This window comes from Calonectris borealis, chromosome 1, assembly GCF_964195595.1.
Source record: "Calonectris borealis chromosome 1, bCalBor7.hap1.2, whole genome shotgun sequence".
NCBI classification, from domain to species: domain Eukaryota; kingdom Metazoa; phylum Chordata; class Aves; order Procellariiformes; family Procellariidae; genus Calonectris; species Calonectris borealis.
In genome coordinates this window covers 52,350,027-52,367,399 of record NC_134312.1, presented here as the reverse complement: position 1 = coordinate 52,367,399, position 17,373 = coordinate 52,350,027, and the positions used below count along the sequence as shown (strand labels likewise).

Genomic DNA, 17,373 nt, shown 5'->3' with positions numbered 1-17,373 from the left:
TTAGATTCTTCCTGCAGTTTCCATAGTGATTTCATTTTTTCCCTTTTATCACAGATTGGCTGAAGTACTGCTACCCTTTGTGCTTTAAAAGGCTTGTGCTACCAACTGTCAATATAAAGGCACTGTAGCTAAAGCACACATGCAACACACACTGTCAAAAATAATTGAAATAGATAAATGCTGGCTAAAAAAGGTTTTGGTATTTTCTCTGCTTGTCCTGAAGAGTACAGTAGAATAGTATTTCATCTGAATAAATGTAATTAACTTGAGCCAACCATACTACTTTTCCATTTCCCATAACCTGTGATACTTCTATTAGAGCACTCGTCACACAAAAAATAATCTCTTCACAAAAAGCTTTAATACAGCTTACATCATACAAAATGCCTATGCTCGTTAGATATTAATGAAAGCACTTTCATTAATTTTTTGAATCTTTTAAAGACAATGCTTATGCCAATGATACTTTCCCGCGTTCTAATTAGTTTATTGTTTAGAGAACATAATGATTTAAGGAACAATTGCACTGTTTCTGGCAAAGCAAACAATGCTCTCTCTTGCTGGAAAGATAACTACCTTTCAAAGTAAACCTAAAGGATTAGTTTCTGTTTAACCCCTTGCTAAACGAATGAGACTGTCATCTCCTCAACAAAACAGAACTCAGCTAAGTAAACACTTTCTTATTCAGTTATCATGCTTTTAAAAATGTAGTCTTTAGATTGCAGAACGTAGGCATGGTATTTCCCTACCCCTCTTTCAACTAGCTTAATAGAAAGTGAGTGCGTGGTTAACCCTAGTCAGTTGCTCCAGTCTCATGAGAGTTTCTATTCTTATAAGTCAGAGAAGGTCTAACTTATTAAAAATCCTGAATTCATATCATGTAGTGGTAAATACATTACAAAAACCCTTAGAGCTGGAAATTTTCCAGGTGACTACAAAAACAATGAGATTCCTCATTTTCATACAAAATTGGCAAAGCTAATGCAAAATTCACAGGGACAAATATTTTAAAAACCTATAGAATACAGTACAGTTAAACAGATAATTTAGAAAAAAGAGAAAAATCAGGCAACTTTCTTTTGGATGTATTTATGACAATGAATTATTTATTTCCAAACAAATTATCTACGGAAAACTATCAAACTCCTATTTTTTTTGTCATCTGTTTATGAGGGGAAATTATACAACTGACTTTTGCTGTTGGGATATTAAAATCAACTGTTAGGCATTCACAACCACTAAACAGGCACTAACTGTGAGCATAAAGTATGTTAATACTTACTGTCAATAAAGTTTATTGGAAGAAAGAGTTTGCAGCATGGTGTAAGTGAAGGACTAAATGTAAATCGATTACCAATAGAGATTTAAAATAAAAAGCAGACAGTTATTAAGATTACGTTGATTACTGATATACTCCACAAGTGGTCCTGGCCAAAATCGATACGGACAGATGCAGCAGTTTTGGGAAAGATGCAGGTACAGATGATGCTGCCCTGGGACAAGAGAGTGGGCTAGCCGAGCTCCCAAAGGTCCTGTTACCCCTCAGTAAGCAGCCACCAAACTGTCAGTCATAGCAAACCTGACAGAATCTGGACCTACTCTTCGTACCTATTTTCCACCACAACCATCTCAAGGGTCATTTAATGAGCCAGTTAAGCACTGTATTCAAGTAATCAACGTCATCTGACTTATGATGATAAATATTGTCTTTGTGCAGATTTTCATGCACTGGCAAAAGAAAAATAACCCATGCTAAACGTTAGTGATTAGAACCCTGACTTTCCAATAGGATTCCAATAGGACTTTTCACACTCCCTTTTTTAAACATTATCGTTATTTTAAAAACCTCCATGCACACATACCTCAACACAAACCTGAATCGCTCTAGGAGAATTTCTGTGCAACAAGGGGAAAACATTGTTGTTGTTTAAAGATAACTCATCAGTAAAAAAATACGAAAAGGTTTTGTCCTAGAACAGTAAGGATGAGAAATCTGTCTTTTACAATACAAAGATCATTGAAGCCAGTTTCATCCTACCTAGGAACACTAAATCATGTTCTCACAGGACTTTCTTTCCAAACTTTACATATATAAAATGTTCAAACGGTTCTTGCAAGATTCATAAGGCAACTAACTTTCGGGGGATTGTATAAGACTGCTGAATTTATCCACCATCTTTCTCAGAGAACCCTAAGGAAATCATTTTTATAGAAGGAAAATACAAACTAAGTATTTTTTTAACCGTTAGGGACTAAACAGGGCATTGAAATGAAGAGTTGACTAACAGTTTAAGTTAAAAAAGAATTTCATGCTCTTACACTCTGCGTATTCTCCTTGGAGAAAACTCTTAAATACAGCGGGAATTTGCTAACTAAAGGAAGTAAATATTCATTGTTATATACTTTTAGTTATATCTCTTTTAGCACAAATGTTTCTTCAGTCATGCAGCTGACGGGCGCCCAGGACATTCACTCATTCTCTTCATCAAATGAGAAAAATAGGTCAAGCTCAGAGTGTCCCCCTCCAAACTCCACAGGTAGACCTCACGCAAACACTGTTTGTCTTTTAGCTTAGGCAGAAGAGGCTAATACTTTTAGATCTCACAGTTATTCATTAAAATATGTAGTAAAACAAAAAAAAAATCTAAAGAGAATTCTCCTTCCTCAACTGTTCTTGGGGCAATAAGACCCTTCTCCTCATCCTCCAGACTAGGGGGGAAGGGGAGGGGAGAACAGACTAGGTAGCCAAAGAAACAGACTATATAATTATTGGTTTCCCCATATCACCCTGCAAACTACCCACAAAAGAAATGAAAAATATTCTTCCAGCATCATTCCTGGACACATAGTGAGGGACCATATTCTCCTTTAAAAGAGAAAAGAAACGTCCTTTGTTTCACTCACATAGGGTTTTCTTAATTTTTTCTTCTGGGGAAAAAAATTGCTACTTTCTCAGATTTCCCAAGATCCTCCTCTACACCAAGTGCGTTTATTCAAAGACTGAAAATCTCTAGCTTACCACGAGACATGAACTACAAAATGTTTTAAAATTTACAGTCCTAGTTCAATCAGCCAAAAACTCCGCAGTCTTAAATCATAGAATCATAGAATATCTCTAGTTGGAAGGGACCCATAAGGATCATCAAGTCCAACTCCCTGCTCCTCACAGGACTACCTAAAACTCAACCATATGACTAAGAGTGTTGTTCAGACGCTCCTTGAACTCTGACGGCCTGGTGCTGTGACCACTTCTCTGGGGAGGCTGTTCCAGTGACCAGCCACCCTCTCAGTAAAGAATCTTTTCCTAATGTCCAATCTGAACTTCCCCTGATGCATCTTCATTCCATTTCCTCATGTCCAAATGAACTCCCGACTTACTGAAGCTCTAGAAGTCAGTAATCTATTTTCTACCAGCCAGCGTCAAAGCCAGTGACTTACGTAGCGTCAGGAATTCCCTATCTAAGGTATCAGTCATTTTCTGAGATAGAAGAACCAAAGCTCTCCACTGAGATCTTGAAATATATATTTGGGGAAAAAAGGTAGCCTTTTAGACTATCTTTAAGATCACAAAGATATTCTCTTGTACAGTAAGTGGAACCTAAGAAGTCACTTGCTTCCTAACAAGAAAAGAAATTGCCAAAGTACAGGAGATGCAGCCTGAAGTGTCATACTAGTCATTGGGAACTAGTCCTAAGCTCCTAAAGGACAGTTAAACACTCGCTTTATTTGGGCCAGTGTTAGAGAATACGGAAGTTCTTTGCTGCTTTGTTTTCAGTGACATCTCAACTTGCTAAAATATGCAGATATAAAACTGTTTGCTGGAAATCTTCCTTAATGAACGAAAGCATCAGATGCATCTAGAAGAGTGCCAGCTCTGAATCAAGGACATAACTAATTGCCTATGCCAGTTCAGTAGAAAATTTGCACACAGATTGTTCCTTTCAAATAGATGGAGAGACATAACTGTGCTACACAGAAAATCCTCAAACATGTTTTATCCATTCATTGTAAAAAGACTGTTTTCAGACATTGCAAATTTTTGCTAAAAGACAACTAACCTGAATTCCATTACTGGAGTACCTAACAACTGCACCAGGGCACAAGGGCGCCCTCTCGTCATTGGAAATCAACAACTAATCACCAAGAGATAAGTCCTTCTTAAGCCATATCTATTTGTATATCACATGGGAGTGTGCTTATGCATGACTACTTCTGTACATGCATCTACCACAGCTGTGAATACAACTATCTGTAGTTACTACACTGCGTGCATTAAAAACAACAACAACCGATTTTGGCACATCAGCAAGCATACGCACATTAAACCCTCGCCTTAATAACACCTGAGCATTTTCTAAAAGGGCATCCAGCAATATGATTCATACCTATCATGTTATTTGTTCCTCTGCCCTTTTTCATGGCTGAGAAGAATGTTTGAGGGATTAAGATGAAGGGATCTGGGTTTTTTTTAATTTTATTGTTTTCTACATGTTGCTGTATATTTACACAGGCAAGGTAAAAAATGTTCCTACTGAAAAAATCAGAGATTAAAATGAGATTTATGATGATTCTTAGCTCCTGGGAGAATCCCCAAGAATGTTCTGTGTCCTACAGAAATGATTTTTAACACTACGAAAGAAGTTTACATTGCAGCAAAAGAATGACACACTCAACCACATCTTCATCTTGGAGCTTTAGGCAACCTTTAGATTGGAGGAATCCACGGGAGGAACTTGCTTGGAATCCCTGACTAAAGTAAGGTTAATTTTAATCACATACCATAATAGCAAGAAGTGGCCTCAAGAAGTAGTACAGGAAAAACAGCATTTAGAGAAAAAGGAAAATCACATTCAACACACACACACACGAAGACATGGCTAACTTTACAACAGACATAGATGAAGTATCTGTAGTTTCTGTTGTGAAGAAGGCTCGTCCTAGAGTCCTCTAAACTTTGCAGAACACATATTGTTCCTTGTTTCTATGCTGCATCTTTTAGGTCTATTTATGGAATTTTCCAGTAATACCTCTGATACTAAAAAAATGTGATCTCTTTGCAGCGGGTCTGAAATAAGAAGAGAAAACAAAGAACTGCAATGCTCATCTTCCAAGGAATGCTGAGAAAGGGATCTCGGACGTACAGTCTTTCATGATTGATACCAATCTGATTAAACATGAGGCGGCACAAAGCCAGGCACCCCAAAACCCCAACATTTTACTCTCTGTCCTCCCACCCTAGAAAAATTGAATCCATTTTCACTGTGTATTTTGGTTTTACTTATGAAATGTTGAAAGAATGCCAAATGAGTGTGATTTTAAATTATGTTCTTCCTTTATACTGGAGCCTGAAGAAAATAATTTAAGAAAATATCTGAAGAAAAACATTTTACATATTTTAATACAATAACAAGCAAATATTCTTCAGAGGGGGAAGACCTGTACAACATTTGCATTTCAAAGACTATGTCATTCAAGAAAACTCTGATTATGTGCAAAGCTCAACTTGTACTTGCATAAAACTAGTAACCTTTTTATTAAGATGAATCATAAGTGTTTTCAGGAGTTATTTTGTTAAATCCCTTATTAAATTCAGGAGAGGCTTTGTGAAAATCTAAGGTAATCAATACTGAACCTTACCCCATAAAGCTGTGAATTAATATCCAAACTTGATCATTTTAGAATGCAATAGATCTTTTAAAATAATACTTAGCATTTATTACCTACACTAATTAAGCTTCAACATGCCCGTGAGGCAGGCAAGTAAAACCTCATTTTACAGACAAGAACATTTAGAGTAGACAGAAAGGTTATGTACATTGTCACTGATTAGAAAGAAAAATCTCTGACCCATAGTTGGAATTCTTTGAGCAAATTGTCTGCACATATCCACACTGTCCAGTTCCTCCTTCAACAACTCACACAGTTTGCATTAAACGTGGGACAAGGAAAAGTTAGACAAATACAGAAATGTGAACACAGTCTCAAGCCAAAAAACACTCCAGACAAATAACATTAGGAGAAGTGGTCAACAGCATGCCCTGGCTTACTTCCACTTCCTCAGAGTTCAAGGAAATACAAAGGTGGAAGGGAAATGGGGAGACATAAAAAAGTATTGATAATTATAAATGTGCTGTCTAGATCTATCCAAGGACTTGAGGACAATTTTCTTCAGAGTTCTGTGATTACCTGAGGATCAGGCACGGTAGAGAAGTGTCCACAGAGGCGATGCTGGAGTCTACTGAGTAGAAAAATATCCCTCAGGGAACTAGTTTGCTCTTTTCTGAAGCAAAGCGGAAAGCACTTGGTGTTCTCTTGGATAGAAAGAGCGATCTATTTGTGGTGTTTGCTCCCATCTGAAAGAGTGACTTGATTACTAAGTCTTTCCAAACTCAGCTGTATGAAGAGCTGCTCTTGTTGTTAACTTCATCGGGATGTACCCTTTCTAGCGCACACACTGCTGCAGAAATGATGAGCAGGTGAATGTGCCACTTTCAATGACAGATGGCCTCTGAGCTGACGGATCTGAAATACACTCCATTGTGGCAATTTATGTAACACACCCACAGTGGTGCTGTGCTGGAAAGAAAAGATTTAAATGTTAGTATGACAACTCTGTTTAAGTTCTTTTATACATAACCAGATCTCCACTTGCATGCAAAGCTAAACATAGTAAGATTAGCTAAATTCTCCATCATGTTTTGAAGGCATTATTAGGTAGAAGAATTGCAAGAACTGGTGTTTAAGAAAACATGAACAATCATCTCTGACTCTACCTTCAGCCACCCCCATGTCTCATCATCCAAAGCAGCCTGGCAAAACAAGACTACTAGAATTGAAAACAAACCAAAAAAAAGCCAAAAAACCCCAAGGTATCTCAAGTCTTACATTTCCAAGTTGCACAGTGTGATTCCAAGTTTCTCAAAACCATGCCTTGAAAGTTGAGATTCCATTACCTGAGAAGTGCAGAGACCAGACAAAGTCTTGGGGTCTTCTTTAAACGAAAGAGACTTAACCTGCAAAGAATCTATAGACATTCTGTTGGTCTTCTCAGCTAAAGTAAAGTGGTATTTCTTTCAATTTATTCACACATAGGATTTAGAATCAAGAAGGTGTAGTCTGTTTTTTTTCTAAAGAAAATCGGATCTTTTAATAATCTACACTTTCTTCTGCTAAAAATATGGGACGACTCATTTATTATGCCTGCTTCGTTGAGTTGCTGCCACATTTATTAAATATGTCAGGCGAAGTGAAGAGATGAAATGGCAAAGTTTTGCACGAGCTAATAAAGCTCGAAGCGGAAACATAGGTATTTCCATACTGATTTTGATTAAACCAAATCACAGAAAGCAAGCATCATGCTAAAATTTACTTGCCACCTCCTTAGGGCTGCTGTCACTGTCTCTCTTGCCTCCCTCTTACATTTGTCAGGAGAGCAAAATAACTACAGATGAGCTTGTATAAAGGCCATACTGAACCAAAAGAACTTGAAAGTTTACAATTCTAGCATGCTAAAAGGCAAATTAACATAATTTAAGACCAAGATAATTTTACTTTTCTCATATACTTTTTTTTTTTTTTAAATGACACCTGCTCTGTTTCCTCATTTGGTGGAAGGACTGTCAAAGAAGGCAGCAGGGTACTGAAAACATAATCAAAGCCTAGAGGGAATATGAAATAACTGGCCTGCCTAGACAATGTTCATGGAGTTTGTAAAATATACACCAAGTAGTTTGTTGATATCAGGAGGTAGAGGGTTCTTCCATAGCTACACAGAGGATGCCCCCTTATTTTGGTCAGAGTTAATACAGAGTAACAGGGAGCAACACTGACCACTGGAAGGAGTGAAGGAATAGCATGACGCAGAGTCCAGTCCCTGTCTGGGTCATACTAAGTATTCCCTTGATACAAGGAAGATTTCTTTTGGCCTAATCTTTGTGATATTTCAAGGCTGGGATTTGAAGTGTGGTTCAAGGGTAGTCTGAATCTGACAGAACCTGACTCTCAAACACTGCTCATGCCTCTAAACCAGTAATGATTCAAAATCTCCTCTCAACATTATTTGAAGAAAGCCTAAATGAGATTACTGCACTTCTATGCCGATACTTGTATATTCTGAAGAAGATTAAAGCCTCAGTTTTATATTACATTTGCATTCTATGTGCTCATTCCATGGAAATAATGCATTAAATAGTTAGCATATAATTTGGGTGCATATCAGCAAAGCGCGCATCCTACTCTCAACATTGGCTTCCCACATTAACATTGTTGCTAGACACTGAAAAGATTAACTATGTAAGTGAAATATACTCATTAGCCTTAAAATGATCATAACAGATCTATACCATATCTTCAAATTCCTTTTCAAAGCCTGGTTTCTATTTTTATAATCAATTTCCTAACTAAACTACATTCGTCATTATGAAAACAAATCATGTAAGTCATACACACATTTTTGTCTCCCTGTGACAGACATTGATTGAGAAAGGAACAACTAGTTTCAACCTCCAGTAAACAGCTGGTATCCTTAGATAAGAAAATCTCTGCACACGGCCAGGCTTCCAATATTGTGAAAAAATGATGCAGTAGAAAGAAAAAGACAACAGAAGCTCCAAGTGCTTACATAAGACAACATAATTTATAACCAATATTCGTAACATAACTTAATTATCACATTCCTTTTTGTATTCTGCCACTAAAGTGCAACTACAGCTTCCTTTGGCATCATTGGATTTGTTCCTGGGAAAATAAAATGCATCACAACAGGAAATATCTGACTTTTGGTATGAGAAGATCAGAGGAGAATGGTTGAAAGATAAACTTATGCAATAATTAAGCTTTGATATATGACAGTTCACCCTTCATGACTCATTCATAAGATCTGTATGTTCTGAAAAGTCAGAGCCAAGCTCAATCCCACTACCATTTTAGCAAGTATCTCAGGATAGAACTGGAGTGTCTGATTGTCATTTTAGCATAAATACTATAAGAACAATTCAAATATGTTTCTCTGCTTAGAAATCTTATCACTGTATTTAATAATTTTATTTAAAGACATACCTTTTATAAAACAATGACTCACTCAGATATCAAATTGGTCTAATACATTAAACAAAGGCAAATAAAGACTAGAACTCGAATAGAGATAATTATTGTTCAAAGTCACATTCTGGCTGATTCATAGGGATGCCATATAAAAGGCCAAGCAGTGACCGTACATACATTTCTTTCAAAATACATTCATGAGAAAAATATTACTTAGTATTGAAAGGGTAGAAAGTAAGGGATTTCTTTGTGAATAAAAACCCTTTCTCCCTTTTATAAGGAAAAGAAAAAGAGGCAGGAGATGTTAAATGCCCTCCTTTGAGGGGGAGGAGGGGAGAAGGGGGAAGTACTTTCCATATCTTTTGCCAATGTAAAAGGAAAACTGAAGAACGTTCCACATATACATAATCTAGACTAGGCCATCACAATCCCTCCTAAATAAGGGACAGAGTACTATAATCTCCTTATTGCCCCCGCCCCCCTTGCTCCAGGATGCCAGTTAAAAAGAAATCACCAAAGAAGTTGTTGTCCCTTCCATGCAGTGCACCATACTCTTGGCAAGCTAGGCAGGAACAAAAAAGCATGCATGGTCCTTCTTCAATTAAGCACTCAGAGCAGACAAAGTGGCCTTCAGCTTCCATAATTAAAGAAGAAAAAGGCAATTGGCTTTCAGGCCATAAACTCTTGCTGAAACAGCAGCTAAGATATGAAAGAGCAGGAAGAACTAAAGATCCAGATAACAAAGCTTCTAAGTAGAAAGAAAAAAAAAAGAATAAAAAAAAAAGAATAAGAAAAAAGAACAAAGAAAAATCATGCGTATAGATAACTATCAAGAAGGGCATTTTTAAACTCTTCTTTTGTTTTTTCTTTAACTACTTGCTCCTTTCCATCAAATGCAATTTATTTTTAAAGTAAGCATAATCACTTTTCAGAGACTGTAGATTATTTTCTGTTTTAAAGCAAGAATTTAAGCTATTGAGCTATACGCATCAACAATAATAAATCATACCTCCAATATTTTCAGTCAACAACACTCAGCCATAATTCCAAACATGTTTTTGGTTATACTGTATCTCATGTCATTCTGGAGGCGCTTATTTATTAGTATATATTGTAGTAAGATAAATGCCGGTTCATAACGGCTGGCTGCAACATATGTTTTCCATACTCTTCAGGAAAAGATCGTTAGAGTCAGGGCCTGCTTGTGGGATAGGAATAGGGATCTGGGACTTCATGAGTTTGACTATTGATGAACATCTTACCACTAGAACTACACCCACACACATAAGGCAGCAGGAGGCGAAAGTAGGTTACTACTACTTCTATTACTGAAGAAAAAAAAACCAGACCACAATCTCCTTTTCTTTGGGTTACTTATGAAATAAGGTGTTGATTTCACATACTGTAAATCCGAAAAGGACCAGGTGTTGTACTGACTGGGTGAAAAAATGACAAGAATTCTCTAAACATTTTTAAAGGGGCCATGAGGAGATGGAAAGAAGGAGAAAGAGATTAAAGTCACATGGAGTCATAATTGGTCTTTACCTATGCAGTAAACAGAGATCTTTAAACAGAAGCTACCTTTACAGACTCCCTATGACAATACACCAGTAGACTCATTTGGTCCAACATCTCATTTGGAAAACACCTAAAGCTCGCTGTTGCTGTTGTCCTGCACAAAGATTCAAAGGATGATATCAGACTGAAAAGCCAGCACAAAAAACCTTATCCTTCATCTCCTATGCCTGATCCAACCAGAAGCATCTGCTCACACTGTCTGCCAGTCTGTTCCGCAGACCTAGTAAAAATGTACAGCTGAAGAGACAGACTTAATTTCAAATGTATTAAATCATAGCCAGACTGCTATTTGGCATAATGAGAAAGATCTTGCTCGCTCCTTTTCTGTTTACGTATAAAAGTGCATTTGTGTTGCCTGTCGTTATTTGGACTGACTGACCTTGAGGGTTTGCATTTTTTGGTTTGTTTCTGTTCCTTTTTATGTGCATGCTGGATAAAAAAAATACTGCACACTGTGACGCAGGGGAAGACTTCGATAGGATGAGTTCTCTGGTTTGTTAAAATAGTACATCATGGTTATGTTGTCCATGATGGGCTGAATTGCTGTTTTACCCTGCTCCTTTCCAGCATATGTAAAAAGAACTGATTAATTGCTTTCAGCAAGTGACATTTATATGTCATTCCCATAAGCATTTTAACATGTGTTCCCCACAGTATTCCAGTCCTTGGAAGTACTACATGACTGCTGTGGCACTGCAGCTGGAAGGCTGAGCAAAGCTTCTTCCAGGACATTAGCTTTCTGAGGAACAGGAGCACATCACCTAACGGCCACCTTCTGTCTGATATCTAACACCAGCCAATGCTACAGAAATCCTTTTCCTGAGGTGAACACAGTGTATGCACAAAATTGTTGAATCCAAAATGATAATAAATGCGTATGAGGACATTGGCCTCTGCATTCCTTGATGTTTAATGGTCTTTATGAATGGCCATCATTCTAGAAACATCTTGTGTGGGAGAAAAATTGCACCTCATGAATTAAGAAGGCCCCCACAGAGAAGATCATGTGTATGCGCGTGCGTGCAGGCCATAACCAGGACTACAGACATATATCTATATCATACAGATATATATACACACATACACCCCTAGTGTTACAGCGCCTCAGAGTATTCACAGCCAACAAAATAGTCATGCAGCATCAATTTGGGATGACTTGTCTATGTTTTCACTGAGACCTCCTCTTCTCAAATGGAAAAACACTTCAAGAATTCTAAAGCACACCAGCCAAAGCAAAGGAAGGGAAGCTGTAGCTAAAGTGTTTACCACGAAAAGTTGTAGCTAAAGTGTTTACCACGAAACCAAGACAGTTATGAGTAACTCGGTATATGAGAAAGATGGAAACCAGTTTCCAAAGATGTGCAAGCTGATGTAGGGTAAAAAAGAAGGATTAATGCAAGGGAACATCAACATAAAGAGCTGTAACTTTCTGTCTGGAGTACTGAGGTTTCTTCTTTCCCCTTACTCAGTGTGTGCGGTAGGAGATTGGGCAAGACTGACTCTGAAAAGAATTTCTAAATTATACTATATTACCTGCAGAATCTGTTGGGTAACAGAAAGTTTGATTTGAGTTTATAATCCCTGGAGACAGGCATTTAAATTCAAGTCAAAGGTTATTCCCTTGGCTTTAAAGTTTTCCATTGCTACATCTGAAAGGGGAAAGTTTTGACAACTGAAATTTAGATCTTTGAGAAAAGAATAAAAAGACAGTGAATAAATGTCTCTGAATATAACACCGCAGGGGTCCTCCTCACAGACTGAAAGATACCCAAATAACAGTTCTAGATCTGTCCTTTTCTAATATTTTGTCTGTTTTCTTGCTGAAAAATATATCCTCTTTAAAAAGGGAAATTCACCATCTTTAACTCATTTTTAGGAAATAAAATGGACCACCTTAATAATATTGAGAAGAACCAAAAGCAACCATCCCACCTGATGAACTTGAAGGACAAAAAGAGTCCCGAGGGCACATTTTTGAACTGTTTGACCTTCAATTAGCCAATATTCTTTGATCCTCTGGAATTACTTTGTTGAAATATAGCCTCTTCCATGAGCAATATTAATAATGTTACATCACAGTCTATTTGCTATTCTATTTCCAATGGAAACAAAGGAGAAAAACACTTCTCTCTCCTTTCTTTCTTGCATTGCTTAACAAAAATCAACAAATGCAGGTCTCCTCCTCATCAATTAGCTACTGTTGGCCTTCACATCCATGAGGGAAGGAAGCAAGGTCTCTCAATTATTCATTCTTCATACGTTAAACAACACAGCTTCCCAACCCTACAGAAAACAGATGACAAAAGAAAGGTGAAATATTTAGGCTGTTTATTGCAGTTCGTGAAGCTTAAGACAAGAAGAGAAAATTTACTATTTCAGGGAGCAGCAAAGGTGTCAAATACTGGATGAGAGGTTTTCTTCTGAAATACAAGCAGAAGTTTTAGAGTTACAATTATTACAAGACTTGAGAATCTTAAGGCATTCCCAGAAGTTTTCTCCAGCTCAGTTTTTCCTTCATCTCTAGTTTCCAGTATCCCACATAAGACATCAGCTCCTCCCTCTCCCTTGACAGCATTAGTTGCTAAGATCAGAATTGCCATCAGATCTGCAGCCCTTAGATCCACACTTGCTCTGCTGACAACAAGAAGTCACACTGTATGGGTTTCAACGGTGGCCGATAGAGTCAAATGCTCTTTGGGAGAATTTCCCACTTGTACCAATTCCACATGTCCCGGTCCCATTCTCACACCATTAGGGAAGGCAGAGACAGCCATTAAACTCTATTTACATAGATGGTCTCTCGCCATAGCGATAGGTTATTTCAGAGCCCTGAGGGAGGTACAGAGGCACCCCACAGCCTTTCCCCCACCCCTCCTGGGCTTTAGCTGCCTGTGCTCAAGGCTAGCGCTGATAACGGTGCTGCCGGATAACCTTGGATCGGCTGCTGGGAACAGAGCAGTGAGAAACCTGCCGCTGCCCCTCAGCTCAGGAACTGTATTTAAGCTCCAGCCCTTGGCCCTTTCCTGCGCTATGCTATAGGTATACCTGCTCCTCGCTGATCCTCACCCGCTGGTCCTGGCTTGACCTCACCTCCACCAGCCCTGGTCTGGCAACGAGGTTCCTGGCCCGGGTGAGGGACGTTCACCATGAACAGAGGCTACAACGAGAAGGAGAGGCAGCAGCAGAGGGCAGCACACTCAATGCTGAGGACACCTCTCCAGTCCTCAAAGTGCAGAAAAATCCAGAGAAGCACTTTAAAAAGCCCTGCTACATGATCTCACTGTCTAGCTGCACTAGCCAGCACAACTCATGAGCAGAAATATGCAGAGAATAGTTGAACTCTGTGACAGTTTTAATTTATAAACTTCAGCTCTATAATTTCTATTACGTATGTTGGCAAATAATAATTGTGGGTGATAAAAAAAGACTGTTGCATAGGGGGCTAAAGATAGGTGAGCTCTGCGCGATGGAAGGGAGGAAGATAAGGCTGAGATGCAGACCTGAGTGAAGCACAGGATATCGAATGACTTAGCTGCTTATTTCCTTGCTTTTTGTGTTTTGCGTTGGAGGGATACAGAGTCTAGCACATTTCACTCATGCTTCATGACATTTTTGGATGTGCTGGTTTATATTTACATTTCAAACATATACACAGTTAAAATTAGGGTTACATCAGTACCATCGACAATCAAGACTCAGGAAATGAAAAACTACTTCTACTAATTGAACTTAGCCAAGCTGTACGTCTATCCTTTAATCATTGCTATTAGTACTGTTCAGCTATTGACAGTATACAGAAGGCAATGTATACCTTGCAAGAAAGGCAATTTCTTCCATGCAGAAGCAAAACAAACGGTAATATAATAAGCATTAGAAATCCACAAAAAACATTTTTAAAAAAAAATCTATTTGTGTAAAGCAGCTGAGCTAGTGTTACCATGAGAACATTCACTTTTTCATTTCCTGATTTCAGTGTCAAAAAAATTTACTTTTATTAGAAAAACTAATCCAAAAGTTATGAGCTCTCCCAATTTTATTTGTTTCTCTTCCACGATGCAGACAAGCATCACCACAGATGAGACTGCTAATCCCCAACTTCTAGCTCAAACACATAAAATCAGATGTTTCCCCAGTTTTTCTAAATAATTAAGATAGGGATTTCAACCAGAGAGAAAACACCTGCCTCGCCTTATACCTTTATAAAATGAGAGTCAAATGTTGTGTTCCTTCCAAAAAAAAAAAAATTGAAGGACAAAGGGAGGAGACTTCTGCTCTTGCTTTAGTTTCAGCTTTTACTGTATCACTAAAAGACATAAATGAGTGATTTAAAAACAAGCTATACTATCAATCTCCAAGTTCCACCAGATTTTTGCTCATTCATTACAAGAAATTCTCTATGAATCACTACAGTACAGGCAATCTGGGGCTGTACAGTGACTTAGTAATAGGCAGCAGTGAAAGCCAGCCTACCTACCTATTTATATCACACTTATCATAATGGCATACATTTTCCTTGGAACTATAACTTACTGTGACTGATTCCCACTTCCTATACCACACGACAAGGAAGCATTAGAGATTACATTTATTTTTTATAGTTTTTTTAAACCGAGTTTCCTCGCTAAACAGGTTTATGCAGTCAATACTATCTGCTCTGTCAGCCTGCTTACCACTGTCATTAATCACTTTCTGAACTGTTAGTTTTGCTGATATTTAACTTGGGGGTGAAGGGGTTAAACACACTGTTCCCATAGGTATTGTCAAAAGAGACTTCTAGTGAAGGGGAGAGACCCCCAACACCCCCCCCCTAAACAGGGACAGGCTGTGGCATGAACGTACACACCAGAGAAGCCACCATGGGAAAGAGCTCAGACACAAAACCTATGAAAAGTTCCAATCTTCCTAGCTTTCTAAGGCTCCAAAGTAAAATTAACCACAAGATCAAATCAGTAGAAGAGATTTCACTAGTACCAGTGCTCAAGGAACTAATTGCTTTTATTATTTTTGCAGGGTGTACGAAGAAGAGAAATGGTCTTCTTACATAAGAAATACTGTGTTTATCATGTAGTGAAAAAAGGGAAGTAAAAGGTAAAATGGTGGTATTGTAAACAACTTTGTATTTCTTTTGTATGTGCTGAAAGGAAATAAATTCTGTCATGCTGTTGACTTTGTAACGGTTTTTCATTAAACAGCAAGAAAGGATATTGCCAGCCTATTCTCTCTTTCTTTCCAATTCCTGTTTGCCAAAAAAAAGCAGAATGAAAAAAGCAAAGGCACCATTCATACGTATACAACTTAATAATAGCTTTCTATGCATTGAATGGGGACTGCTGCTTGCATTAGTATAGATGACGAAGGGGAATCCATAGCTAAATGAAAATAAAATTAAAAAAAAAAAAGTTGTCGCAAAGTATACAGCTAAAATTACTTTAAAAGCATAAGAATCCCATGTTCTACATAAGAAGAGAAATATCTTTAATTATTTTAGTCCCTTATCTTTCTTAACAATTTTGTTAATTCTTAAAAGGAATGCTGTTGCTGCAGCACCCGTGTGGTAGCATGTGGATCACACAGATTTTTAAGGTTATCACAGAGGTAATGAAACATTCAAGGAAATTAACAACTCTACACCTAAGTTTTGTGGACATTGAAAAATGGCAAATTCCAAGGAAGATATTCAGTGATCCAATCTAACATGAAGCTTCTTACTTACATTTTTTCCATCAGCATGGGCCCCCTCCAAACCTAGAAAAAACCACTATATATAGGAATATCCCATTGATGATTTATAGCACCTTCACTTACATGCTCTTGGAGGGTGGGATTTTTCAAGCTTAAGTTATAACTGCACTCATACTATATATCAAGAAATCTCACAGGAAGGAAATCAAACTTCCAAATGAAGAACAATATTGCCTGTCAACAAAACCAGACATGACAGAATTTATAGATGCACAAAACTTTGCAGAAAAAAGAGGATAGACCTAAACTAGAAAACAACCTTTTAAAAAAATTAATTAATTTAAATCCGTATGGTTAAACAGTTTTAAATGGTTCTGTGAAATACTATTCTCCTCCCTTTAACGACTATTATTATTTCTATTTTAAGTCATTGAAAGAAATTTGCTTAACATATGATCACAACATAATACACACACAGCACTGTTTTGTCTTCAGATAGCAAGAGAATAAATGGAGCAGGCAGGCTGCAGAGCAGACGCTATGCTTCCTTTGAGCTTATTAAACTTCTACAGTGAAGAACAGCCCTAAAGCACACAGCAGACTAATCTTACCAAGTATTATTTCCGAGGTGTGCTATTTCTTTGTAAAACTGCGACCGATCTCCAGGGAGCTCCACACCAGGCTGCTGCTGCTGACGTCCAACTCCTGTGCATGGTTCACATCAGCAGTTCCTCAGTTAGGGTCCACGTGCTATAAGACGGGGTGTACTTACAAATGGGGTCACTAATCCCAGGCATATTCGACTGCTGCAGGTGAATGGCAACCCAGCTATGTGTCATGAGCCCCTGAGAGGGAAACTTTGGGAACTGTTGTTCTGGTCATAAAAATGAGAGTAGTAGTCAGGAGGGATGTGGGCCTACTGTGCCAGCAGCAGGTGGCACGCAGTTCCTTGACTACAAAAGGCAAAGAAGATGAAGGGAAAAAAAAACCCTGTAGAATATGGCTCATTTCCTCAGAAGGTTCACTTTTTTTTTTCTTAAACCGTGTGTCTAAAAATTACAATATTTATGT

The 17,373-nt window shown here is 37.9% G+C and overlaps 1 long non-coding RNA gene across 1 annotated transcript in view; it reads right to left on the bottom strand.

Annotated features, from left to right (window-relative positions):
* The window catches only part of LOC142085346 (uncharacterized), a 33,608-nt gene extending 26,488 nt beyond the window's left edge, over positions 1 to 7,120 (bottom strand). Inside the window, exon 1 of the long non-coding RNA XR_012674635.1 lies at positions 6,187 to 7,120. This is a non-coding gene — a long non-coding RNA (uncharacterized LOC142085346). The remainder of the gene's footprint in view (positions 1 to 6,186) is intronic.
* Between the last annotated feature and the right edge of the window lie 10,253 nt (positions 7,121 to 17,373).